Source organism: Pristis pectinata, chromosome 9 (genome assembly GCF_009764475.1).
Source record: "Pristis pectinata isolate sPriPec2 chromosome 9, sPriPec2.1.pri, whole genome shotgun sequence".
Lineage (NCBI taxonomy): Eukaryota > Metazoa > Chordata > Chondrichthyes > Rhinopristiformes > Pristidae > Pristis > Pristis pectinata.
Window position 1 is genome coordinate 62,649,619 of NC_067413.1, and position 27,141 is coordinate 62,676,759.

Genomic DNA, 27,141 nt, shown 5'->3' on the forward strand with positions numbered 1-27,141 from the left:
TGCCGCCAACGGTACAACGATACGGTCTTTCGGCACCCGTACGCTTCAATTACACTTTGGCGGCAGCCGTTTTACCTGGACCTTTACCCTTGCCACCGTCGCCCGACCACTCCTAGGAGCTGATTTCCTTCGGGCCCACAACCTGTTAGTCGACCTGCGAAGGAAGCGGTTAGTCCACTCTAGCACTCTCCGGACCTATCCCCTGGGAGAAATCAGCCCACCAGCCCCGCGCCTGGACTCCATTTCCCTTTCTGGCGACGATTTCGCCAAGCTCCTAGCCGAATTCCCATCGATTTTGGCACCTTCGTTTACAAACTCTAGGCCCACACATGGGGTACGACACCACATCATTACCACAGGGCCACCCCTTCATGCCCGAGCACGACAATTACCTCCAGACAAGCTCCGCCTGGCAAAGGAAGACTTCCGTCACATGGAGGAGCTGGGGATTGTTCGCAGGTCAGACAGCCCCTGGGCCTCCCCCCTGCACATGGTCCCAAAAGCCACTGGAGGGTGGAGGCCCTGCGGCGACTATCGCAGGCTGAATGACGCCACCACCCCGGACCGCTATCCCATCCCTCACATCCAGGACTTCGCAGCGAACTTACACGGGGCCCGCATCTTTTCCAAAGTGGACCTTGTTAGGGGATACCACCAAATCCCGGTCCATCTGGATGACGTCCCCAAAACTGCGATTATCACCCCATTCGACCTGTTCGAATTCCTTCGGATGCCGTTCGGCCTTAAGAACGCCGCGCAGACCTTCCAGCGGCTGATGGACGCGATAGGCCGAGACCTGGACTTCGTGTTCATTTACTTGGACGACATACTGATCGCCAGCCGTAACCGCCAGGAACACCTTTCTCACCTCCGCCAGCTGTATTCCCGCCTCCGTGATTTCGGCCTCACGATCAACCCGTCCAAGTGCCAATTCGGACTTGACTCTATCGATTTCCTCGGCCACAAAATCACCAGCGACGGGGCAACACCCCTACCCGCCAAGGTGGATGCTATCCGCCACTTTGCCCGCCCCGACACAGTCAAAGGCCTACAGGAATTCCTTGGGATGGTCAACTTTTACCATCGTTTCATCCCTGCAGCAGCCCGTATCATGCGCCCTCTGTTCTCGCTGCTGGCTGGTAAGGGCAAGGACATCACCTGGACTGACGAGGCTGCGGCTGCTTTCGTTAAGGCCAAAGATGCCCTGGCAGACGCCACGATGCTGGTACACCCCAGGACTGACGTCCCGACTGCCCTCATGGTAGACGCGTCCAACACCGCGGTGGGTGGGGTACTGGAACAGCTACTCGAAGGCCGCTGGCAACCCTTGGCATTTTTCAGCAAGCACCTTAGACCGCCCGAACTGAAGTACAGCGCTTTTGATCGGGAACTTCTAGCGCTGTATCTGGCGGTCCGGCATTTCCGATACTTTCTAGAAGGCAGGCCTTTCACCGCTTTCACCGATCATAAGCCTCTGTCCTTTGCCTTCTCCAAAGTCTCCGATCCCTGGTCAGCTCGTCAGCAGAGACATTTATCCTACATTTCCGAGTTCACAACTGACATCCAACATGTCTCCGGAAAGGATAATGTCGTTGCTGATGCACTTTCCAGACCAACCATCCACAACCTATCCTTGGGTGTCGACTACACGGCCCTAGCTGACGCACAGCAAGCCGACGACGAACTGCCCAGCTACAGAACCGCAGTCTCGGGTCTGCAGCTCCGAGATTTCTTGGTTGGTCCAGGTCAGCGGACCCTACTTTGCGACATTGCGACTGGTCAGCCCCGCCCTATAGTCCCTGCAGCCTGGCGGAGACGCGTTTTTGACTCGGTACATGGGTTGGCGCACCCGTCCATCAGATCTACTGTCCGACTGGTCGCCAGCAAGTTTTTCTGGCATGGCCTGCGCAAACAGGTCAGTGAGTGGGCCAGGACTTGTCCGCACTGCCAGACGTCAAAAATCCAGCGACACACCAAGGTCCCACCACAGCAGTTCGAGCCTACCCGTAGGAGGTTCGACCATATACACGTCGACCTCGTGAGCCCTCTGCCGGTTTCAAGAGGAGCCCGGTACCTCCTTACCATCGTGGACCGGTTCACGAGGTGGCCTGAGGCAACCCCCCTGACTGACATCACCACTGATTCCTGCGCCCGGGCGCTGCTCACAACTTGGGTCTCACGTTTTGGCGTTCCGGCCCACATCACTTCAGACAGAGGCACCCAATTCACTTCCAGTCTCTGGGCTGCATTAGCGAACCTGCTAGGGACGCAGCTGCACACCACCACAGCCTACCATCCTCAATCAAACGGGTTGGTGGAACGTTTTCACCGCCATCTGAAATTGGCCTTGATGGCCCGCCTGAAGGGTCCTAAGTGGGTTGACGAGCTGCCTTGGGTCCTGCTCGGCATACGCACTGCCCCCAAAGAAGACCTCCGCACTTCGTCAGCTGAGCTTGTATACGGGGCGCCACTAGTTGTCCCCGGGGATTTCATACCTGCCCTTCGGGACCAAGGGGAACAACCCCCAGCAGTCCTACAAAGACTGCGCGAGAAGCTTGGCGCCTTGGCCCCGATTCCCACCCCACGGCACGGTCAAGCCCCATCCTGCCAGCCCAAGGAACTACGGGACTGTAAGTTTGTTTTCGTTCGCAGGGGCACACCTCGGGCGCCATTGCAACGACCATATGAGGGACCGTTCCGAGTCATACGGAATAACGGATCCACTTTTATTTTGGACATTGGAGGCAGGGAACAGGTTTTCACGGCGGACCGCCTCAAACCGGCCCATTTGGATCTGCAACAGCCTGTCGAGGTTGCCACGCCGCGACGCAGAGGCCGCCCCCCTAAGCGGCAGCTGGCACAGCCCACGGACCTTGGGGACTGTATCGCCGGTTCTGGGGGGGGTTGTGTGGCGACTCACCGTCTAGTCGGGCGAACCGGCTCGGCAGTAGGGTCGCACGGCGTCGGAGCGACGAGGCCCAAGATGGCGGCGGGCCTCGTCTTTCCGAGCGACGGGGAGAACCCGCGCGCGGGAAAGTCCTGATGACGTAGGACTTACGTCATTACCGGTTGTTTTGGGCGGGAACATTCTCCCTTAAAGGGCCCGCGCAAGGCGGGAAAATAAACCAGTTCTGTTTGGCAATCCTCCGAGTGGAGTCTTGTTTTATTCCGCGGTAGCAACCACTACACATTGGCTTTTATTTTGACATTGTTGGCAAGCCCACTCCATGATAGTCAGTAACATAGGGAAGGTACAATGGATCTTTTGATAAATGAGGAGTTGGGACTGTGCTTAGTAATAGTGCACTCAAATATATTGCAACACATAGAATGCTGGAGGAGCTCAACGGATCAGACAGCATCTATGGAGGGAAATGGACAATTGAGGTTTTGGGTCAAGACCCTTCATCTGGACTGACACTGGCACTTTGAGTGTCTCCACTCAGATATGTTTATAGACTACCTGATCAGAAAGGAGCTGATTATCTTATCTCCTGCTTTCTTCTTCCTCCTCCCCTTCCTTGAAAGTTGTTTACTGCATAGTTGGTGACAAGGGCTGACCTCTCACAATGGTGAAGTTGTGCAGACCATCATCAATTTTGACATCTGCTTTGTAAAGCGGTCTGTGTTTCTTCATAGCAGCCCAGGAAGTGGAAGTATCATCTGAGCATTTGTCTGCTCAATCACATTTTGTATGGCACCAAGGCATTCATTAAATGCACATTGCCCACATATCTCTGGATTGTGTGCTGGAGTCAAGAGTTCATTGTCACCATTTAGCCCTTGTCATTCTGTCTAAACCTTTAGTTTGTTGGGGCACCTCAGAATGAAGGAGGTATTATGAGCAAGACTTTTGTGTTCTGTATTGTCACATACCAGCTGGACATCAAGAGAGTGGAATCCTTATAACTATAGTTCATCTTCAGGTTAAAATGTTGCACCTGCAAAGTGATGTGAGTGTGGTCAACTTTATTTTATCCTTTGGGGAAACATGTAATCTGCCTGAAGCTGCTCACTAATAGTGTGTGCTTCTGTCTGTCAAGAGAAAATAAAATGTACTCAGCTCTCTTGGGAAACTAACAGGGACCTCTCTTGTACAAAAGTAAATAAACTGTAGCAGGATACTAACACATAAAATAACCATGCTCATAGCAATCTTGAAGCCATTGGCAATGTAGTTTTCACCCTACTCAAAAAAGTTGCAGTTGTATATTGCACGCTACTTCCAAACCTTGGCTGCATTGACAGAGGTGGATTTCAAATAACAGATTACAAGGCATAAATGCCACTGTATTGTGGGCCAGGATGGATTTATTTCCAATACCAGGCACAGATGTGATGGATATTCACTTTCTAGGCCCCAGAAAGGCTTATTGCTAACTTCAGCTTTTTAGCACAGCAGCATGAGATGACCTGTCCAAAGGTCAAGAAGTGGTTGCTCATTAAGCTAAAATCCCTTTTGGAAAAACAGCAGAAATTATCCAAGGCTCAAGGTGCTTGTTGTTTGCTGAGTTAAACTTCCAACCAATATTCCCTGCTCAGCCTCTTAACACAAACAAGAGAATGATGGGATCCATGTTTACTTCTTTAAACACTCCAGTCACCTGGGCTAAAAATGTGGTTGAAAAAACATCACATGCCATTGATGTCAACTAAGTGAAAAAACAGTGTAAATATTAGAAAGCAAGTCAGGTTATGGGGGGATGCCAGACAGAAGGGGTTACAGAAAGAAGACCTAGAATTCATTCCTCCGCCTTTGTTTTTTGTGAGGGATGACTTGTTCATCTGCAACTTGTTGGTATGACTTTTTAGCTTGTAAGAATTGTACTTGTGTTTGGAAATCCTTTGTAAGTTACAAGTCGTTGTTAAGAATTACTTATTAGAATTAAACGTGTCTCACTTAAAATAAAATCAGCTGTGTTTAAACTGCTTCGTTAGCTGGAAGTATCTTCTCTTGGTTGGGAGGAGGAACCCACTGCTCGACATAGTGATTATTAACAGCCAGACCTTTCCATAGAGACGAAAGTAGTGAAGTAAACTAGTTCTTGAAGTGTAGATTGATACAGTATAATCTCCCCACAGTGAGGGTACTCATAGATACTTATGCCAGTTAAAATTTAGTCTTGACTTAAGTTCAGAGCTCTTGGATGGTACACTCAGTATCATCACACAGATTCCTCATATATCATCAAACCCATACAGAGTGGCTGTGGTTGTGGATGTAGTAGTTGGAGATCAGCAGCGAATCAAAGAGTGCACTTGAAGTTTCAATGATTAAACAAACTTCAACCACTAAATGAATACTCTGATATAACTACACTCTTGACTGCAACATAATTGGCTTCCAATTATCCGTTAAACAATCTATAACAGCATAACAAATGTTATTTGACCTTAAATGCTTTTCCATGATTACAAGCATTTCCTAAATATACATTCAATCTTTTATTTTTCTTTGAAAATCTACAAGAACCTGGAGGTTCCATAGAGTTTTATTATAAATATTTGCATTCTCAAGACCAGCCATAACCTACCTGTACATTAGTTATCATAGTGAAACAAATGGTTTGCCATTTGGATATTTAAAATGCTACTTGTCGTCATTGCTTTTATACGAGTCATGTTTTATATTCTTGGGTCCCTAAGCGCTTGATATTAATTTTGAAGAATCATTGTTATGTAAGCATGTCATTTGAATTTTACACTAAAATGATTACAGGTTTGGTATCTGCATTGTGTGAATTAGGCTGCCTTCGTTCTCAAGAATGAGCCCCAGAATTCTGGTGAATAAACCTCATTATTATTCACAAACGAATACATGTACATTTGAAACCATTTACCAAATGATGATTGTAACTTGCATCATGTCAATTCCTTAATTTCACAGGAAGCTCTGACTTTTGCAGGAATCAACTCTAACTTTGAAAGCACCTGTTTATTTTAGTGACCAGGGATTTGAAAGTATCAAAGGAAAATCCTTGGAAGACTTATTGTTCTTAAAGTGATTCAAAGCTGTGGGACAGAAATGCCCATAATACCGGCTTTGTTCTCTATAAATTCTTGAGACAATAGGCTTTGAGCCACACTGCACGGGACTGTGTGGGAGCATAATCATACGACCTGATACGTGGTTTGTACTGTTAATGAAAACACCAAAGACAGACTCCAATTATGTGGATCTGGTTTGGCAGAAGTCAAATATTGCAGGGTACACTGTTTAAGAGGGAAGGCAGCATAATCGTGCATTGTACAAGTTCTGTGCTTCCTACAACTGAAGATTGTCTACAACCTTCCCCTAATTTCTGAGCATCCTTTTGCAATTGGAGCATAAAACGTAAACCTTATTGCAAGATGCTTGCAAAAGTAATATTCTGTGAAACTCTAATATTAAACACAATGGTGCTGATAATGTGACATTTGTCAGTAATAATGCTTAAGTACATGAAACTTTAGGAATCAGCCCCCTTGGCGTCTGAGGTCTGAGCTCTGCTGTATTTTCACTATGTACTGGGGAAACAGATATGACTTGGTGCAGGGCCTGCATAATGGCATATTCATTAAGGCTGCAAAAATTGTTAATTGAGGCCTTTCACAATGTGAAACAGTACCACTTAAATATAGCATTCAGGCAGATTTCCCAAGACCTGTTATTAAATTTACATTTTAAATGTAGTTGGCCAGAAATTCTCCTGCAGCGTTCAACAATTTTTGTGCTAGGCAAAGGAATTTGAATTAAAACCAGACTGTCTGTCCACTGTATTCACAGTGCACCCTCAGAACCTCAGTCCAGCTTCTTTTACACATGTTGCTGAAGCACACAGAGGCTATTGACATGCAAAGCTTCAGGCATTGCAATCAGGCTACAGTACTCCATTGATGCCACTTGCTCAAAATTCCACAACACAAGGAGGAACATAAACAGTGTGCGCCCTGCTCATTGGGGCAGATCTTAACTGGAAGGTTGAGGCCTGCTCTGGTTCTGGATAAAGGCCCGACCTGACCTGGGCCTCTAACCTGTGGCACTGCTCCTCATAAGGTAAGTTATTGTTTTTCTTCTCAGTGATCAGCTCCTTCAGTCTATTCCTTGCTATCCATGGTCTCTCAGACTTCTCCCTGACAACCCCATCTTGATCCATTTCTCAGAATCCCGTGCTCTTCTGATATTCTCCATCCCCACCCCATCATTACCAAGAACTAATCCAATCTTCACCCCAGTTCCCCTCCCCCTAATCATTTCTTAAGATCTCCCAGATTATTTCAGCAGTCTCTCCCTGTTCATCTTCCTAGCCCTTCATTTCTCCCACCATCACTCCCCATCCCACTGCCTGCTACCCAACACACTTCTTAGATGATACCCACCATCTGATATAGTGTGAGATTCAGAGAAAAGTCCTTTGTACGTTCTTATGTCTGAGGCCAGTTCTACTGTGCAGAATATCTTGAGACTTCTATGTGGCAGAGCCTTAGCATCTTGCCCCAAAGTGGCACATGGCCCCCATAAAGCTCCTCTCAGTGGATGTTTCCATCGATTGAAAAATGTCTTGCCCAATTTTATTTTCAACACTGAAAAACATGGTTTCTGTAACATCAGAGGCTCAATGTGGCACTCTGAAAATAACCACTGACAATGATAGTGAAACACTTATTACAATTGAGCTGTACTGCTGGAATATTCTGAATCCATAGGACAGTAAGCAGCAAACAATAGGGAGGGTTGAAGAGGTGTTGCTATATTGTTGTGTCTTGCATTTCTCCTTTAAGAATACTATCTGCACTTCCTCTTTGTGTATAATTCTGAAAATGCCAATTATGTTATGTGTGGAAATGAAGAAAGCAGCTGTACTTCAACTGTGTTCAACAGTACATCTGTACAACCAATTACAAATAGAAGGGCTAATATCATCAGAGTTTATGGATATGTTTAACCTGGTGCTTGATAACATAGCAGTTAAGTTATTTGATTTGGCACCGGAGTTCTGGACCATTGATCTGGAGACATGTTTCAATCTCATCTTGGTAAATGGGGAATACAAATTCAAGTAATTAAGTAAATCTAGAATTTACAAAGGAATGTTTGTTTCAGTAATGAGCTTTACTGAGCTTGTTGCTGCACTGCGAAGGTGATCATGAAACTACTGTGTTGTCATACAAACCCATCTGATTCACTAACATCATCCTTACCTGGGTTAGAATATACGTAAGTCCAGACCACGTGATTGACTCTGACACGTTTCCTTAGTTTTGGGGCAACAAGGGATGGAGAGTAAATACTGGCTTGGCACCTTCCCATGATATTCCCAAGTTTAATAAAACTACCTGTCTGCCTGGAACAGATGGGGTAGGACTCATCAGTTGTTTTACAATTTTCCAGCTAATATTATCCCCAGGAACTTAGGCATTTCACTTGCCATTCCACAGCAGGAATGAATGTGTGCCAACATAAATGAGGAAAGCCATCCCTTCACCCACCACTAATGTACATCAAATAAAACATTTCAAAGGAAATCATAGCAACCTCAAATTGTACATCTTGCAGGAAGTTGCTATCCCAAAAACACAGATGTATACCTCCCACTGTTCAATGAATAAAGTTGTAGAACTTGAGAGAAATTTTCAATTTGTTGTATAAAGCCGAGCTGCAGTTTTGTTCTGCTTTGCTGATACAAATCCCAATCAATTTCTAAAGTCAGACTGTACTGTTTCGTCAAGGATGCCTGCCACTCTGGCCATTCCTTTTCTCCATTCTACCTTCTGGGAGAAGATACAGGAGCTTGAAAGCCTGGATGACTAGACTTAAGATCAGCTCCTTCCCCAGTGCTATCAGACTTCTGAAACAATCACCTCTTTCACACCTCCTCCCCGGTGGGGCTGTCATGTTCTCAGAATCGAACTTCTACCTCTCAGTTACTTTGTTATTGTCGCTTTAGCAGCTCTTTTTGTACTACTTCAGATTGCACTACAATCTTTGCGCCATTCTGTTGTTCTGCACTTGTCACTATTTCCTGTTGTATTTATTATTACTGTGTATACTGTTTTCTCTGTGAGCTTCACAAGAGCAAGGAATTTCATTGCATCCTGGTGTATATGACAATAAAAATCTGAATCTGAATACTGAAATAGAATTAGAAAGTTAATTACGCTCCCACTTGGGTGCTCAGTGATTGGAATGGAGAGAAATGCATGGGAGCTCTATACTTCAACACAGTCTGCAGATGTTCTTTTCAAAGTTACTCAGTGGAAATCTTGTGTTGAAGAAGCAGCTAGCATCATGACACAAAGCATTCTCTGATTCTCAACAGCATCTGTGGACATGTCATCCAAGCAGCAGGAAAGAGTTCCTCGGCCCCTCTGATGGGTTGCAAAAATAAGACAGCAGCAATGGGGAGAGTTGATCAAGGTAGGTTTCTATCATTAATGTTGTTCCCAGGCCCTGAAAAGGTGAGGAAAGAAATTCAACAATCTGACCAATCTGCAAGGACCGGGAGAGGTTAGGATGCCATTATATAATCCTTGCTGTGGAATTCTTCCTCTCATCCTAATATGGCTGAAGGCAGCGGCAGATATCTCAAGGAAACTGCCTTTTTTTTTTAAAGAAAATTGCCTTCCAGTCACAGGCCCATAACTTCCCTAAGTAAATACAGCTGCAATAGTCATTGATGTCACACGAGTAGGCTTGATTATTTACATGTTCTGGATCTTGGGTGTGTCTCTGCAAAGGCAGTGGACAAAAACAGACGGTAAAGTAGCTATCATCCTAACTTCTAGTAAATTATTTTACTTTAAATAAAAATCAATTTATTTTTGTAACATGTCTCGACTGCACTTATAATCCGTGAGTAATTGATACAGTGGTCACTAACAGTTCTTGAGCAAGTTAGACTGCCCACTGAGGACCTTTCATATGTGGGTTAGGGATTTTACATGTAGCAATGGTACTTTGTAGTTGAAGTTATAATCCAGACATTTCAATGTCAACAACATCAAAGCAATTAGAGCATCAGAAAACATGAGAGCTAGGAAATAAGTAGGAGTATGAATCAGAAGAAGAAACAAGTGCATATTAGAATTTTAATCCTCTTCCATTTATCCATATATCCTTACAATACAGAAGGAGCCATTTGGTTCATTCTATGCTGGCTCACAGAATCCCATTAATCTTCCCCACATTCTCATCAAATCTACCACCCACAACACACTTCGGACAATTACGGAGGTTAATTAACCCACCAACCTACTCATCATTGGCACATGGGAGAAAATCGAAGCACTCAGAGGAAACCCATGCAGTCACAGGGCGGTAATGTAGCGGTTAGTGTGACGCTATTACAGTGCCAGTGACCCAGGTTCAATTCCGTTGCTTTCTGTAAGGCATTTGTATGTTCTCCCCGTATCTGCGTGGGTTTCCTTCGGGTGCTCCGGTTTCCTCCCACATTCCAAAAACGTACAGGTTAGGAGCTGTGGGCATGCTACGTTGGTGCCAGAAGAGTGGTGCATTCTCAGTAATGCAAAAAGACACATTTCACTGTGTGCTTCAATGTACGCGTGACTGATATAAATAAATAAATAAATATGCAACCGCCACACAGAGGTCAGGTTCGTACCTGAGTTGCTGGAGCTGTGAGACGGCAGCTCTACTAAATGCACCACTGTGACACCCACGTTATAAATAAGGCACATGGCAGCACCAGGAAACAGCAAGGGGCATGGGAAAGGGAGATAACCAGAGAAACATTGGAGAGCAAGACAGAGAACCTGTAAAAAAAAATGTGCCAAAATAAATGATCAATGGAATGGAACAGAAAATAATACAGCTACTAGAATCATGTTTGTATTTTTCCCTAGGACTGAGGAATTTATTTGCTGCATACTTTTGAAAACAACTGTTGCTAGGTACTGATCTTGTACTCACATTTAATTTCAGAGGTTATTGCACAATTGAAGATTAAGCAGGGAAAGGCCAATCACATAATGTGCACAGAGTTGATAGCCTCTATGCTCTTCAGCTACTTCTTTGCCTGAGCACAGAGTATATGTGTTTTGCCCGAGTCTATTTTCAAGAGATTGCACAGACTGGAATTTAATGAAGCATGGGAAATGGGCAAAGCAGGGGAAAGAGATGCAGCATTGCTACTTTTTTGAAAAGATCATTGTTCAATTTAATAAGAAGTGCCAAAGACAGAAAACCAAAGCCAGAATTGAAAATTAGGACAAAACAAGAACATCACAGAACAAGTATAACATCACAGAAAGACAGGAAGGTAATTGGCTGGTTAGTATTTTAATACAGTTTTTCTTAAACAGATTTGCTGTAAATTATAATCCTGAGCAAAAAGTATTAATAAAATCTTAAAACCAAGTTATTAGTTTGATTGCATTATAACTAAAAACCCAGTTTAAAAAAACTTTATACTTTGAAATTACTTTGGGGGAGGTTACAGAGGAAGAACAATCGTGCAGGGTGGCAATACAGGTAATGTTAATGTGATGTTCCAGGAAGAAACAGAACTTAAAAATATAAGAGTGCATCTGCAAGTGGAGTAGGTGGGATAAAAAGACAAAATTAAAGGATTTTTATCTAACAGCATGTGACAGTTGTAACAAAATAGATGAATTGATGACACAAATAGAAATAAATGGGTATGATCTGATAGCCATTACATGGATATAGTTGCAAAGTGACCAAGGCTGGGAACCAATTATTATGGGCTATAGAGTCACATAGTCACAGAGTCATATCTCAAAAACAGGTCCATGCCGCCTAATGTAATTTTCCATACTGATCCCATTTACCCTTATTAGGTCCATAGCCTTTTATGCTTCAGTGATTCAAATACTTGCCTGGATGCTTAATAAATTTCTTGAGAGTATCTGCCTCCACCACCTCTTCAGGCAGCACATTCCAGACGCCTACCATCCTCTGTGTGAAAAATACTCCTCAGATTCCCTCTGATCCTCTTACCTCTCACCTCGATAGGGTGTGATACTTGGAGAAGATGGGCTGAATTCCCTACCTCAGGGAGCTGCGGAGGCTGAGTCCTTGAATATGTAAGGCTGAGATAGATTTTTGGACTATAGGAGAGTTAGGGGACCAGGCAGGAGTGTGGAGTTGAGGCCATCGTTTTATTGAACGGTGGGGTTAAGGAGCTCTATGTTCTGGCCTACTCCTGCTCCTCTACTGTGTATTGGGAAGTCAGACAGCTGCCTGTTTGAGCTCTTTAAAATAACTTTTAAAGTAATTCTATTAACATTAGGCTGCATCTGGAGTACTGCATTCAGTTCTGGTCGCCCCATTATAGGAAGGATGTGAAGACTTTGGAGAGGGTGCAGAAGAGGTTTACCAGGATGCTGCCTGGATTAGAGGACAGATGCTATAAACAGAGGTTGGAAAAATGATGGTTGTTTTCTCTGGAGTGGTGGAGGCCAAGGGGAGGCCTGATAAGAAGGTAATAAAATTATGAGAGGCATAGATAGGGTAGACAGTGAGTATCTTTATCCCAGGGTCAAAATGTCTAATTCTAGAGGGTGTGAATTTAAGGTGAGAGGGGGATAGTTTAAAGGAGATGTGCGGGGCAAGTTTTTTACACAGAGACTGGTGGATGTCTGGAATGCGTTGCCAGGGGTGGTGGTAGGGTCAGATTCGATAGAGGTGTCTAAGAGGCTCTTAGGTAGGCACATGAATATGCAGAGAATGGAGGGATATGGACCTTGTGCAGGCAGAAGGGATAAGTGAAATTAGGCATTATTAACTTAATTAGTTCAGCACAATATCATGGGCTGAATGGCCTGTTCCTGTGCTTTACTGTTCTATGTTAACATACATTTTACTCAGAGCATTATAAAATTTCCCCTTGTCAAGATTTATCCACTTCCCTGTTATTTCAAGCCTCTTCCATGACCTTTACAGGTAGCATATTCTAGTACATGAAAATATGCTTATTTAAATCCCCCTCATCACCTTTCCTCCAGTTCTTTTGTAAATAAACTTATATCTGTGATCTCTGGTTTCCGACCACACAGCCAATGGAAGCAGATCCTTCCTATGTAATCTATCAAAACTGTTTTGTGTGTGTCTACTAAATTTACCCTTAAGTTCTATGAAGGATTCTAACTCCATTAACGTCTTTGCAGAACTGATGTTTTTCATCCCTGCCATTCTAATAAACCTCCCTTGTGTCCTTGAAACATTTAACATCCTTTCTAAATTATAGCGCCCAGAATTGAACACAATTCAGCTCAGGCTTAGTGTTATTTTTATCAAGGTTTATTAAAATTTCCTCATTTTTTTTCTGCCCGTGACCATAAGAAACTGCAGAAAGTTGTGGACACAGCTCAGCACATCACAGAAACCAGCCTCTCCTCCATGGACTCTACCTATACTTCTCGTTGCCTCAGTAAAGCAGCCAGCATAATCAAAGACCACACCCACCTCGGATATTCTCATTTCTACCCCCACCACTGGGCAGAAGATATAAAAACCTGAAAGCATGTACCACTGGGATCAAGGAAAGCTTCTATCGTGCTGTCCCTTAGTACGATAAGATGGACTCTTGACCTCACAATCTACCTCATTATGACCTTGCACCTTATTGTCTACCTGCACCGCATTTTCTCTGTAGCTGTTACACTTTATTCTGCATTCTGTTATTGTTTTACCTTGTACTACATAATACACTGTATAATACATTACATTGTATAATGAATTAATAAATTGATCTGTATGAATGGTATGCAAGACAAATTTTTCACGGTACATGTGACAATAATAAACCAATTCCAATAATAAACAATACCAATATTTTGAAACCAAAAATGCCACACCTGTTTCTAATTGCCTTCTCAAGCTATCCTCCACCTTCAAAGAATTAAGGACATGCAATCCCAGTTCTCACTCTGTTTACTATTGTACCACTTAGTTTATATTGCCTCTCCCCATTTATCCCATGAAAATATACCATTTCTCGACATTAAAATTTCATTTCACATGTACCTACTGACATTATCAATCAGCCTTTGTCCTCCTTAAGTCTGTTGCTATGCTCCACACTGTAGTCTGAGTTTTGTGTCATGTTTGCATTCTTGATTGATGTACCAGCAATATGTTGTTGGTATAATGGTCCTTTGTCATCATGAATGGTCTACTGTTTGGTCTAAGAGCATGTACAGCCTTACAAATGAATTCTTTGATGGCTTTTACTTGTGGGAATCTTATCAAATTATGGATCTTTTTGTTTGTATCACAGGAAACACATAAAATCAATAGTTCTGATAAACAATGGGCTATTTTTTACCTTAGGGTAGAATTGGTCTGAGGTAGTTAGAGGAAGAGGCATGAAGGAATGTGCAGAAAGAGAGTAGAGACGATTAACATTGCATGGACTCAATTTCATACTGGCTAGCTTCTCCCTACCAGAGAAAACTACTTCAAGATCGTCAATTAGAGCAGTAAGGGGCATAGAAGATGGCCACTAGTGACCAGAGCCAAGGGCATTCAGGGGAAGGACTGAGAGGGATTTCCAGAAATGACACTGGTTGAGAGACAGAAAGGAAAAGCCACAGCAGCTGAACCACAACAGTTCCTTGTGGGTATCAGGAGAATGTTCCCATATCTCCTGTCCCATGTGAGTTAATTTGAAAAGTAAAATAAATTAAACTAACGTTAACCACTTCGGGTGATTCTGCCACCTGGTCACCTGCCCAGTTGGCCTGGTAGAAATACTAACAGGGTAGGCCACCCCTCCCACTTCCATTAAAAATAAGGCTGTGGGCTTGAAGAGATCAACAGCCAGTGACTTTTCATTCCAATTTGACCCCAGCCTGCCTGTGATGAGAACCTTCAGCAACTTCAAAGTAAAGAGCTCTGTGAGCAGGGATAATGATACCTCAATCAAATGTGTCAACTCCCCCGACTTTAACTCTTTCCATCCACAATTTGCACCTAGCAAGAGGAATTTGAAAGCACTTAATATCAACCCCAAAGGGTGAGATATTTGCTTGATGCAGTTGTGAGCTGATGATTGGAAAATACAATTGAGAAGTATTGTAACTGCTTGGAAGGAATCCATCCCAATATTCACTCACATATGCAACCTAGAAAGTAGCTGAACCATCTTTGTGCAGGAATCAATCTTCAAGTCTGGCTACAGAATTCATTGAAGTCTTTCATTAACAATGAACATTTTCATCAGAAAAGCTCTTCAGGTACATTATATATATATAAAAAAGCCTCCTCTGCTAAAGTACAATTTCACCAGACTTTGATGAATCCTCAAAGATATAGCTGGTGAGAGAAGCCCTGAGGAATATTTTAGCAGGAAGGCACATAGCAATGTAATGTTTGGAGTTGTATGATCAGTCAGTAATTAAAGAAGCAGCATAAATGTAGGAAAATATTAGGGCAATGACAAGGCCTAGAGGTAGGATCCCTTCACACCACTTTTGTTTTTAGCGTAACTAGATCCAAAATCAATAGCCAAGTAGGAGAGTGGTAGCTGCAAAATTTTGCTGTTGTGGCGACTCACCGTCTAGTCGGGCGAACCGGCTCGGAGGTCGGGTCGCGCGGCGTCGGAGCGACGAGGACCAAGATGGTGGCGGGCCTCGTCTTTCTGAGCGACGGGGAGAACCCGCGTGCGGGAAAGTCCTGATGACGTAGGGCTTATGTCATTGCCGGTTGTTTTGGGCGGGAAGATTCTCCCTTAAAGGGCCTGTGCAAGGCGGGAAAATAAACCAGTTCTGTTTGGCAATCCTCCGAGTAGAGTCTTGTTTTATTCCGCAGTAGCAACCGCTACATTGGTGACCCCGACGGTCCAAACGGCTTTTGGACCCGCGAAATGGACGACAGTGCAGTAGCCAACACAGTGGCCCTCAAGCTGCCCACTTTTTGGACACTTCGGCCCAGCGTCTGGTTTGACCAGGCCGAAGCGCAATTCCACCTTCGGCAGATCACCTCCGACTGCACGTAGTACTACCATGTGGTTAGCTCTCTGGACCAGGAGACAGCCGCCCAGGTTGGAGACTTCATCCAGTCGCCTCAGGAGGAAGATAAGTACCCAGCTTTCAAAGACCTTTTGATCCGGACCTTCGGCCTCTCCCGTCGTGAGCGCGCCGCCCGCCTGCTTCATCTGGATGGCCTGGGGGACAGATCCCCATCCGCCCTAATGAATGAGATGCTGGCATTGGCCGAGGGACACAAGCCATGCCTGATGTTCGAACAGGCCTTCCTCGAACAGCTCCCCGATGACATCCACTTGTTGTTAGCTGACGCCGACTTCAGCAACCCCCGTGAGGTGGCCGCCCGGGCAGATGTCCTGTGGAGGGCCAAGCGCGAGAGCGGTTCGTCCGTCAGTCAAATTACCAGGCTGCGAGCCCAACGCCCGCCTCGCCCGGCCCCAGCAACTGAGCAGCCATGCCCCAGGAACGCAGACGACGACACGGGTGACCAGCTGTGCTTCTACCATCAGAGGTGGGGTGCGGAGGCCCGTCGATGCCGCCCACCCTGCAAGTTTCAGGGAAATGCCAGGGCCAACCGCCGCTGATGGCTACGGCGGCTGGCTGCCGACAGAGCCTCCTCTTCGTTCAGGACAAGAAATCTGAAGCGTTTCCTCGTTGATAATGGAGTGGAGGTCAGTATTTTGCCCCCAACAGGCCACGACACTCGTGACAGGCCACCAGGTCCTCTACTCAATGCCGCCAACGGTACAACGATACGGTCTTTTGGCACCCGTACGCTTCAATTACACTTTGGCGGCAGCTGTTTTACCTGGACCTTTACCCTTGCCACCGTCGCCCGACCACTCCTAGGAGCCGATTTCCTTCGGGCCCGCAACCTGTTAGTCGACCTGCGAAGGAAGCGGTTAGTCCACTCTAGCACTCTCCGGACCTATCCCCTGGGAGAAATCAGCCCACCAGCCCCGCGCCTGGACTCCATTTCCCTTTCTGGTGACAATTTCGCCAAGCTCCTAGCCGAATTCCCATCGATTTTGGCACCTTCGTTTACAAATTCTAGGCCCACACATGGGGTACAACACCACATCATTACCACAGGGCCACCCCTTCATGCCCGAGCACGACGATTACCTTCAGACAAGCTCCGCCTGGCAAAGGAAGAGTTCCATCACATGGAGGAGCTGGGGATTGTTCGCAGGTCAGACAGCCCCTGGGCCTCCCCCCTGCACATGGTCCCCAAAGCCACTGGAGGGTGGAGGCCCTGCGGCGACTATCGCAGGCTGAATGACGCCACCACCCCGGATCGCTATCCCATCCCTCACATCCAGGACTTCGCAGCGAACTTACACGGGGCCCGCATCTTTTCCAAAGTGGACCTTGTTAGGGGATACCACCAAATCCCGGTCCATCCGGATGACGTCCCCAAAACTGCGATTATCACCCCATTCGGCCTGTTCGAATTCCTTCGGATGCCGTTCGGCCTTAAGAACGTCGCGCAGACTTTCCAGCGGCTGATGGACGCGGTAGGCCGAGACCTGGACTTCGTGTTCATTCACTTGGACGACATACTGATCGCCAGCCGTAACCGCCAGGAACACCTTTCCCACCTCCGCCAGCTGTATTCCCGCCTCCGCGATTTCGGCCTCACGATTAACCCGTCCAAGTGCCAATTCGGACTTGACTCTATCGATTTCCTCGGCCACAAAATCACCAGCGACGGGGCAACACCCCTACCCGCCAAGGTGGATGCTATCCGCCATTTTGCCCGCCCCGACACAGTCAAAGGCCTACAGGAATTCCTTGGGATGGTCAACTTTTACCATCGTTTCATCCCTGCAGCAGCCCGTATCATGCGCCCTCTGTTCTCACTGCTGGCTGGTAAGGGCAAGGACATCACCTGGACTGACGAGGCTGCGGCTGCTTTCGTTAAGGCCAAAGATGCCCTGGCAGACGCCACGATGCTGGTACACCCCAGGACTGACGTCCCGACTGCCCTCACGGTAGACGCGTCCAACACCGCGGTGGGTGGGGTACTGGAACAGCTACTCGAAGGCCGCTGGCAACCCTTGGCATTTTTCAGCAAGCACCTTAGACCGCCCGAACTGAAGTACAGCGCTTTTGATCGGGAACTTCTAGCGCTGTATCTGGCGGTCCGGCATTTCCGATACTTTCTAGAAGGCAGGCCTTTCACCGCTTTCACCGATCATAAGCCTCTGTCCTTTGCCTTCTCCAAAGTCTCCGATCCCTGGTCAGCTCGTCAGCAGAGACATTTATCCTACATTTCCGAGTTCACAACTGACATCCAACATGTCTCCGGAAAGGATAATGTCGTTGCTGATGCACTTTCCAGACCAACCATCCACAACCTATCCTTGGGTGTCGACTACACGGCCCTAGCTGACGCACAGCAAGCCGACGACGAACTGCCCAGCTACAGAACTGCAGTCTCGGGTCTGCAGCTCCGAGATTTCTTGGTTGGTCCAGGTCAGCGGACCCTACTTTGCGACGTTGCGACTGGTCAGCCCCGCCCTATTGTCCCTGCAGCCTGGCGGAGACGCGTTTTTGACTCGGTACATGGGTTGGCGCACCCGTCCATCAGATCTACTGTCCAACTGGTCGCCAGCAAGTTTTTCTGGCATGGCCTGCGCAAACAGGTCAGTGAGTGGGCCAGGACTTGTCCGCACTGCCAGACGTCAAAAATCCAGCGACACACCAAGGTCCCACCACAGCAGTTCGAGCCTACCCGTAGGAGGTTCGACCATATACACGTCGACCTCGTGAGCCCTCTGCCGGTTTCAAGAGGAGCCCGGTACCTCCTTACCATCGTGGACCGGTTCACGAGGTGGCCTGAGGCAACCCCCCTGACTGACATCACCACTGATTCCTGCGCCCGGGCGCTGCTCACAACTTGGGTCTCACGTTTTGGCGTTCCGGCCCACATCACTTCAGACAGAGGCACCCAATTCACTTCCAGTCTCTGGGCTGCATTAGCGAACCTGCTAGGGACGCAGCTGCACACCACCACAGCCTACCATCCTCAATCAAACGGGTTGGTGGAACGTTTTCACCGCCATCTGAAATTGGCCTTGATGGCCCGCCTGAAGGGTCCTAAGTGGGTTGACGAGCTGCCTTGGGTCCTGCTCGGCATACGCACTGCGCCCAAAGAAGACCTCCGCACTTCGTCAGCTGAGCTTGTATACAGGGCGCCACTAGTTGTCCCCGGGGATTTCATACCTGCCCTTCGGGACCAAGGGGAACAACCCCCAGCAGTCCTACAAAGACTGCGCAAGAAGCTTGGCGCCTTGGCCCCGATTCCCACCTCATGGCACGGTCAAGCCCCATCCTGCCAGCCCAAGGAACTACGGGACTGTAAGTTTGTTTTCGTTCGCAGGGGCACACCTCGGGCGCCATTGCAACGACCATACGAGGGACCGTTCCGAGTCATATGGAATAATGGATCCACTTTTATTTTGGACATTGGAGGCAGGGAACAGGTTTTCACGGCGGACCGCCTCAAACCGGCCCATTTGGATCTGCAACAGCCTGTCGAGGTTGCCACGCCGCGACACAGAGGCCGCCCCCCTAAGCGGCAGCTGGCACAGCCCACGGACCTTGGGGACTGTATCGCCAGTTCTGGGGGGGGGGGGTTGTGTGACGACTCACCGTCTAGTCGGGCGAACCGGCTCGGCAGTCGGGTCGCGCGGCGTCGGAGCGACGAGGCCCAAGATGGCGGCGGGCCTCGTCTTTCCGAGCGACGGGGAGAACCCGCGCGCGGGAAAGTCCTGATGACATAGGGCTTACGTCATTGCCGGTTGTTTTGGGCGGGAACATTCTCCCTTAAAGGGCCCGCGCAAGGCGGGAAAATCAACCAGTTCTGTTTGGCAATCCTCCGAGTAGAGTCTCGTTTTATTCCGCGGTAGCAACCGCTACACTGTGTATAATATTGGGCTGGCAATTTGACTGGATAGTTCTGGACCTGTCTCATCCTTGCACCAATGAACAGTGTATCTCCGTGATGCAACTTTGTGTGCAGTTTGGAATAATGCACAGGAAATTGAATTGTCGTAATCTGGGAGCAACCGTTAATTGATAGTTGGTATTCACTCCTGAAACAACCAAGTTTTACTAATGCCAAGCTGGAAGGAACTCTCATATAAGATGTATTTCTAGACCCATTGAGTCATTAGGTCATAAAGCATGGACACAGGCACTTCAGCTCATCGAGTCTATGCCACCATCAAGAACCTATTTACACTAATCCTGTTTTTAACTTCCCTACATGAGCCTTGTATACCTTGCAGATTAAAAGCTTCACACTTCAATTTTCAAGTAGTGTCTTGCTTTATGAGATATGGACATTAAAATCTAGGTGACACCACCAGAGCAGGACTGAGGGAGGGCTGTGTTTTCAGACCCTGTTTGTTCTATTTGGTGGATGTGAAAGATCCCATAACACTATTTCAAAGAAATGTAGGGGAGTTATTCCTGATCACAAACAATACTAAAAGCAATCAGCAGGTCAGTATTCAGGGAGCATTTATGGGGAGAAAAGTAAGTGTCAATGTTTCAAATTGATGATGCTTCATCAGAACTATAGAAGTGAGAAAACAATGTGTTTTAAAATGCAGAGAGAGGGAGGGGTGGAGAGAACAGAGGATGTCTTTGATGAGTTGCAGACCAAGTCATCAAGGTAACAATTACTTTAAGGACTGGCCGCTGGAGAGATAAAAAGAGTCAACAAGTACAGAGACAAAAAAGGGTCCCTGAAATTGTTAAATTGTTCAATAATAGTCCAGAGGGCTGCAACAATCCAATTTCAGGTAAATGTAATGTTATCTTTCCTCATTTCTCTTTCTCTTTTCTTCCATGACAAACTTTGGTATGCACCCTATCATAAATATTTCTTCCATTCTCTCAGCTTAAAACACACTTGTTTTCTCACTTTTCTAGTTCCAATGAAGAGTCCTTGACTCAAAACATTAATTCTATTTCTCTCCCCACAAATGCTGCCTGACCTGCTGAGTACTTCCAGTATTTTCTGTTTTGGTTTCAGAATTCCAGCATCTGCATCTTCTTGCTCCAAGTTATTCCTAGTGACTGGCTAATATTTATCCCTCAATCAAAACCAAAATTAAAGAACCAGGTTCAATCCGGACTAAGTGGGCCCAAGTGTGTCCAAGTTTGAGCTGCTGGGAGAGGTACCATCTATTCATATTATACTGTATCCTGCGAAGCAGAGTATTGGAATTCCTGAATTTACATGCCTTACATTTGGGTTACGTAATCATTAGAATGAATTTGACCAAAAACGTTGGCGTTGAAGCATGCCAAGGATTGTGGGTTGGTAGAGATGCCTTTATTTAGCCAGAGGGTGGTGAATTTGTGGAATTCCTTGCCACGTACAGCAGTGGAAGCCAGATCAGTGGGGGCGTTCAAGGAGGAGATAGATAGATATCTAAATAGTCAGGATATCAAGGGATATGGGGATAAGGCCGGTAATTGGGATTAGAATAGTTTTTTTTTCTTCCCCCATTCCCCATTTCTCATTTCTATTTCCCTTTCCTTGGAGCAGACTCGATGGGCCAAATGGCCTGCTTCTGCTCCCCTTGTCTTGTGATCTTGTGATTTAAATGCCAATGATAGAAACGTAGTCACATGACTAAGTTTACATCTCAGGCAATTGCCCAGAGGTGGAATTCTGTGGTGGATGGTGCTCCTCCTGAGGGTTGTAAGTGTAATGTATGAAAGACTACATGTGCCTGTGTTACGGGGGCAAGGTTGCCTATAGTCTCCAGACTTGACCTCAGGTAGCCTCTTTTAACCATATACAGTATAGGGCTTGTGCACCTGATTCACACAGCAAGCTGTCCACCAGGAAAATGACACGGAGCCCCTGCTGCAAGCGCAGTGTTCTCTTACATTGTTGATCTAGCTTGGGGCAAAAGCAGAGCTTACCCCATGAAAACACAGCTGGAAAAATATAACAATAAACCTGTTCACAGCTTGCTGGCTTCTGGCCTAATGTTACTCCTGCCATGTAGGTACAAAGGCTTTCTTGGAGACAATAGGAATTTGGTTGCTTAGAGTGAACTAGTTAAACTCATTGCTTGTACTAACATGCATAAAATATTTCTTTTCAATATTTATAGGAATGTAACACCTATTGCTTTGAGTTAACAGCTGTGTAAAATCCCCTTCTTAACTTTTCCTTCACGTTGCATTCAGGTTGACTGAAAATTTTGAAACTCTATCCCAATTTAAAACCCAATATCTCACAACATGCATTATTTCATGAATAATGATGTGCAAAATAGAAAAGGTAATTTTCTGTTCTGGGAATTGCTGTAGAGAAAATACGTTCAGTTGACTTACAAAATTTTTTTGGCAATGCCACACAAATACAAAGGGCTTGTCAACTGATATTCAAATTTATACCAATCATTGTGATGTGTTAAATTGACAAGGCAATTATTTCACACAATTCTATGTTCCACAAAACCCTTCTAGTTAATAATTGATTAAAAAATCATTTAAATACTATTTTCTGTTAAACTTTCCTTAGGAAGCCTTTGGAAATTGAGTGTGGATTTTCTTATTTTATCTCTATGTATAACCAAATGAACATGTGATTATAATTCAACAAGGGTTCTTTACTTTCACTCATTTCATGATCAGATTTTATCAGGTTTTGAAACATGAAAAATAGTTGTTTTGCAGATGTCATGTGACATGAAAAATTGCAGGTGTAATTCAATGGTTTTTCAACTCATACAATACAGTATATCTCTCTACCTTCTTTAATTCCTGCAGAATGAAGAATAAATCCCAATTGTGAAGGCCTCCATCACTTCAACTAAGGTGACTTTGTGAATCTCAGCAACATAGACCTTAACAATCTTTTGTTACACCATCCTAATTAGGCGGTTTGTCTCTTACTGAAGCTATATTTGAAAACCTAACCAAAACAAACAAGTTCAAATGTGTCAAGCCTAAGACTTGATCTAACTCTTCTTGCTGCAAAACAACTGCCTTTATATGGCACACCAGAAGCTGAAATGCTACCATTAATCACTTAGATACTTAAATCCTGGTAATATGCTGTGTAAATATATGAATACAAACAAAATAAAAGAACCCAACTTATACTGAACCTGTGAGCCATATCAGATGCCTTCTACCTAACTAAAAATTTACAGTAAGTATGTGCAGAAGGTGACATTGAGAAAAACATTTCTTTTACAACCACTACAAAGCTTGAACTATAATTTATACACACACATTTTCTTTGCACTGACTTACGCAACTTATTGCCATATAATAAATAAGTGTTATTGCTCTCCCAGATTATAGTTGACTAGAAAGATTGACCATTTACATTTTCAGAAAATCTCTCATAATCCACTGTCTGAATATTCAGGATTCCAGATGGTTCAGCATCTGGTTTACCAAGTAATGTTTGCTGTGCTCCCTTTCCACTCACCTGGGGCCAGTTTCTGTGCTCCCTTTCTATTTATCTATATATCATACCATGTGACATCTAAAAAAAGCTAAGTAAAAGACTGTTGAGATATTGATGGAAAGAACATCCAATAGTTTGTGAAATCTGCCAATCTGGCACCACCAAAGCCCCAGGCATTTAGGGACTTCCAGTTGCTCAAATTGTTCTTCACATAAATGAACCGCCATGTATTGTAGGTAAACAATGGGAAAACTATATGTGCTGAAGTCCAAAAGCAGCAATGTGATAATTGATCAGATCATCCGTCGTCAGTGGAGTTGGTTGAAGTGTTGAACAGGAACAAGGGAACTTCCCTATTCTACTTCAAAATTTGCTTTGGTACAGTATATATTACAAGACCACTTAGTATCTTATGCAAAAGGAAGAAATTTGTACTTGGTTGCCTGCACTAAGAGCTGTATAGTAACGTATAATGTAGAAGTCAGTGGGACTGAATAAGTGCAAAGCTACCATATTCTGCATTTAAAGAAGGTAGTTTTTTTTTGCTGAATGTTAGTCATGCAATGAAATATCAGCCTAGATTATGTGCTCAGGTCCTTGACTGGGATTTACAGCTGCAACTTTCTGACTAGGAGGTGAAAGTGATATCACTGCCAAAACTAATACCTATGTTACAAACAAAATCTGTAGGAAATATCATACGTTTCAGATATATCATTAAAAAGAATGAAATAAATTGTAGAACAGAATGCTATTCAGAAAATAGAGGCCCCAGTATCTCCCAGAAGGAGAAGAGGGATGGCAGGTCAGGAGAAGCCTGGATGTGTTGGGAATGCTAACAAAGTTAACATTGTCATGATCCATTTTTCCACTCCTTTTAGGCAAGAAGCTTGCAGGCTGGCAGTTTGCCAGGTGGAAAAACCAGAGGAGAAGACTGCAGACGGCAACCATTGGGAACAGTTCCTGGCAGCACTTCAGGTTGGTGGAAGTGAGGGTGTGGGAATGCCGGACAGTTAATATGACCTCCTGTTCTGAAGAAGGCTCTTTGACCTGAAAAGTGAACTCTTTTTCTCTTCCCACTATGTGACATGCTGACTGTTTCCAGCTCTTGTTTTTATTTCAGATTTCCAGGATATGCAGTTTTTTGAGTTTCATTCACTGAGCGCCAATCATATGGAGGCAAGCCAGGAGAGACTGCAGGTTTGGCGGGTGGATGTCAACTGTTTACTGTAGATCACTCCTCCTCCTCCTATCCACAAGCAATGGTATGAAATGCATCTGAACCTGACTGTTCTCAGCTCCCTATAGATGTCTGATTTCCCAAGGTCTGGGTAACGCAGATGGCCAGCATTAAACTATTAAAGTAGCTGTCCATTGACATCATTATTTCAGCCAGAACTTGAAGTAACATTGCAGCTGTGCTGGAATGTGTTTTACAGCTCTACGGGAGCAGGCATACAAATGTACAGTAAATGCATGTGTGAAAACTAAGTCTACAGAAACCAGGTATTGGAAATAAAAATGGAAAATGTTTAAAATAGTCCAATAAGGTACCATCTATGGAGAAAACATATTCCAGGTTGATAACCTTCCACTAAATCTGAAGAAAGGACATTGAGTGGGAACATTAATATAACAACTGGGAATTTGAGCTAATCTATTTCAACAAATAATCTTGGAAGACAGAATGGGTGAATGGAGTTAAGAATAATATACAAATTATCTAGAATAGATATGTGGTCCCCTTTCACTACAAAGCAAATACCTCCACACTCTCTGCATTGGATTAGTGACATCATACAAACACATCAACACATACTGTATGCACTTACTTCTCAGCCAAGTGCTTTTCGTACTCTCGACTGGTTGATTTTGGTGAGCAACAAGATTCGGGTTCCAAGCAGCAGTCCTTGATGCTGCTCTTATCCCACTCTCTTAATCCTTTCTCTTTCTTCAACCTCTAACCTTCATTATATCCACTTCTTTTCCAACACGTCTTCCCCTTCCCATGTTTCCCAGAGGTGCATTGCTTGATTCCTAGCTGTCCCCACCAGCTGGCTGTCGTACAACTTACATAATCTATATGGGAAAGGAATGTCTTTGGAGTGTTACACAATGGGTACTATTTCTTACCTTACGTCATTATGCAATTGATTATAGGTAAGACCATCTGCAGTCCATTAGTTGGCTCCTTTTCCAGTAATGGGTGTTTGTCTTTCCTGAGCTCCCTCCTTCCCATGCCTTAGTGAACTGCAGTATATCTGGGGATCTACAAGCTACCTCAGTGTCTGCAGCTGATATCATACCACTTGCTATTGACTGTAAGCTATTTTTGGCCAATTGATTCAATCTCATTCCTGCCTTATATTTTCTGGAGCAACGCTAACAAGTCCAGCTCCTGAATGCTTCCATTGTTCTTTGTCTAATTGCCATAATGTGGTCATGTTAACACCATCCCTAACACAATGATATGCCATTTGCAAACCTCTCACCATCTGTAGAGGGAAATAGACAGTCACTGTTTTGGGTTGAGACCCTTCAGCTAGACTGAAAGTGTAGAGGGGAGATGGCCAGTATAAGGAGGTGAGGCGGAGGGGTGGGCAAGCAGTAGGTGGATCCAGGTGAGGAGGGTTTGATTGGCAGACAAAGTAACATGGAGGAGAGAAAGGTAGAGATGGCGACAGAGGCTGGGAGATGATAGGTGGCGGCACAAAGGGCTGCAGATTATGGGATCTGATCAGAAAGGAAGGTGAAGAGGAACCAAACATGGGAGGTATGGTGGGCAGATGGGAACAGTGGGGGACGGAAAAGAAACTGGGAGATGAGGGCTTGGGGGAGGTGGTGGTTTGGAAAGAAGGATGTGTGTGAGAGGGTCTGTGTAGATCAGAGGAGAGACAAAGGGGCAGAGGGGCAGCAAGTTACCTGAAATTGGAGAAATCAATGGTTATGCTGTTGGGTTGAAGACTATCCAGGCAGAATATGAGGACCTGTCTTCTAGTTTTTGTTTGGCCTTACCCCAGCAGTGGAGGAGGCCGAGGCCAGACATGTCAGTGCGGGATTCATAAACAGGCTGTCCTGGTAGGCCCACTGTTTCTGCCTGCTGTTGTCCTACTGAGCTCATACCTCGACTATATCGTTCGTCCCTTGTCCAGTCCCTTCCCACCTACATCCAGAACACTTCACATGCTCTCCACCTTCATCGCTTCATCTTCACCATGGATCTCCAATCCCCATGCACTTCCATTCCCCATCTTGAAGGTCTTATGGCTCTAGGTTTCTTTCTTGAACATAGATCCAACCAGTTCCCTCCTACTAACACTCTCCTCTGTGTCACAGAACTTGTGCTTACCCTGAACTTCTCTTTTGATTCCTTTTACTTCCCACAAATCAAAGGTGTAGTCATGGGCACTCGCAGGAGCCTCTCCTCTGGCACCACTCCCCGACTCTTTCTCCATTGCATCAAGAACTGCATTGGTGCTGCTTCCTACACCCATGCAGAACTCATCAATTTTATCAACTTCCCTACTAACTTCCGTCCTGCCCTCAAATTCACTTGGACTATTTCTGACATGGCTCTCCATCTCAGGAGGCAAACTATAGAACACAGAACATAGAACATTACAGCACAGTACAGGCCCTTTGGCCCACAATGTTGTGCCGACATTTTATCCTGCTCTAAGATCTATCTAACCCTTCCCTCCCACATAGCTCCCCATTTCTCTATCATTCATGTGTCTATC

The 27,141-nt window shown here is 45.3% G+C and overlaps 1 long non-coding RNA gene across 1 annotated transcript; it reads left to right on the forward strand.

Moving 5' to 3' along the window:
* Positions 1-9,347: 9,347 nt before the first annotated feature.
* LOC127574683 (uncharacterized) lies at positions 9,348-24,369 on the forward strand. The gene is made up of 3 exons (XR_007956951.1): positions 9,348-9,397; positions 22,753-22,800; positions 24,283-24,369. It is a non-coding gene; the product is annotated as an uncharacterized LOC127574683 (long non-coding RNA).
* Positions 24,370-27,141: the final 2,772 nt, after the last annotated feature.